Source organism: Pteropus vampyrus, unplaced genomic scaffold, assembly GCF_000151845.1.
Source record: "Pteropus vampyrus isolate Shadow unplaced genomic scaffold, Pvam_2.0 Scaffold86, whole genome shotgun sequence".
Taxonomy (NCBI): domain Eukaryota; kingdom Metazoa; phylum Chordata; class Mammalia; order Chiroptera; family Pteropodidae; genus Pteropus; species Pteropus vampyrus.
The window spans coordinates 458511-458943 of NW_011888867.1; the positions used below are offsets into that span (position 1 = coordinate 458511).

General features: G+C 67.7%; 1 protein-coding gene across 1 annotated transcript in view; it reads right to left on the reverse strand.

Moving 5' to 3' along the window:
• The window catches only part of ARHGEF10L (Rho guanine nucleotide exchange factor 10 like), a 134342-nt gene extending 133909 nt beyond the window's left edge, over window positions 1–433 (reverse strand). Inside the window, exon 1 of the mRNA XM_023532645.1 lies at window positions 344–433. The gene's annotated coding sequence lies outside the window, so the exon portion shown is untranslated. The remainder of the gene's footprint in view (window positions 1–343) is intronic.

The window sequence follows — 433 nt, forward strand, 5'->3', positions numbered from 1 at the left end:
AGCTCCTGGGGACACACACTCACACCAGGGACACAAGGAGGACCCAGGCTTAGACTCTCACACCCAGAGCCACAGAGATACACACTCGCAGACAACACACCCAGGAAGAGAACTCACCAGACTCACACTGGGAGAATCAGGGACACACAAAGATCCCGCAGAAGCACAGACAAGCAGAGGGGCCGGGACGACCCGGGCAACGGGGCCCCTGGACTGTCAGCGACCCTGGCACAGAGACGCCCCAGGCCCTGGAGACACCTGGGGCCACACAGCCCCTCGCGGAGTCCCGAACTGCCGGTGCCCACGACCCCCGGCCCGGATCCCGTCCGCGGGCCGCACTCACCCGCTCCGGCCGCGCCTTTGTTGTCCGCACGGCTCACAAAGGCGCCGGCGGTTGGCTCCGCTCTTCAGCCGACCGGCCGCCGCGGGCGCC